Source organism: Mus caroli, chromosome 9 (assembly GCF_900094665.2).
Source record: "Mus caroli chromosome 9, CAROLI_EIJ_v1.1, whole genome shotgun sequence".
NCBI classification, from domain to species: Eukaryota; Metazoa; Chordata; class Mammalia; order Rodentia; family Muridae; genus Mus; species Mus caroli.
Genome location: NC_034578.1, coordinates 89,236,580 through 89,237,789, shown reverse-complemented (window position 1 = coordinate 89,237,789; position 1,210 = coordinate 89,236,580).

Sequence of the window (1,210 nt, the reverse complement as noted above, 5' to 3'; positions counted from 1 at the left end):
GCTAAGATCAAAAATTCAGGTGGCAGCAGATGCTGGTGAGGATGAGGAGAAAGAGAAACACTCCTCCATTGTTGGTGTGATTGCAAGCTTGTACAACCACTCTGGAAATCCATCTGGCGGTTCCTCAGAAAATTGGACATAGTACTATAGGAAGTTCCAGCAATACCTCTCCTGGGCTCATACNCAGAAGAAGTTCCAACTGGTAATAAGGACACATGCTCCACTATGTTCATAGTAGCCTTATTTATACTATACAGAAGCTCTAAAGAACCCAGATGTCCCTCAACAGAGAAATGGATGCAGAAAATGTGGTACATTTACACAATGGNGTACTACTCAGCTATTAAAAACAATGAATTTATGAAATTCTTAGGCAAATGGATGGATCTAGAAGATATTATCCTAAGTGAGGTAACCCAATCACTAAAGAACTCACTTGATATGCACTCACTGATAAGTGGATATTAGCCCAGAAACTAAGAATACCCAAGATACAATCTGCAATCACAAGAAAATCAAGAAGAAGGAAGACCAAAGTGTGGATACTTCATTTTTCCTTAGAATATGGAACAAAATATCCATGGAAGGAGTTACAAAGGCAAAGTTTCGAGCTGAGTCAAATGGATGGACCCATAATCAGCCACCAAACCCAGACACTATTGCATATGCCAGCAAGATTTTAGCGAAAGGACCCTGATATAGCTGTTTCTTATGANGCTATGCCAATGCCTGGCAAATACAGAAGTGGATGCTCACAGTCATCTATTGGATGGAACACAGGGCCCCCAATGGAGGATCTAGAGAAAGTACACAAAGAGCTGAAGGGGTCTACAACACTATAGGTGGAACAACAATATGAACTAAGCAGTATCCCCAGAGCTCATATCTCTAGCTGCATATGTAGCAGAAAATGGCCTAGTCAGCCATCATTGGTAAGAGAGGTCCCTTGGTCTTGCAAACTTTATATGCCCCAGTTCAGGAGAATGTCAGGGCCAAGAAGTAGGAGTGGGTGTGTAAGGGAGCAGGGCAGGTTTAGGGTATAGCGGACTCTCTGGATAGCATTTGAAATGTAATTGAAGAAAATATCTCATAAAAAATTGAAAAAAAAAAAAGATTAAAAGAACCAGAAGACAAAGGAGTTCATTGTGAGGCTATGTATCCTAGCAATATCAGAAGTGACAGCCATAAAGTCTCACAAGCATGATTGCTA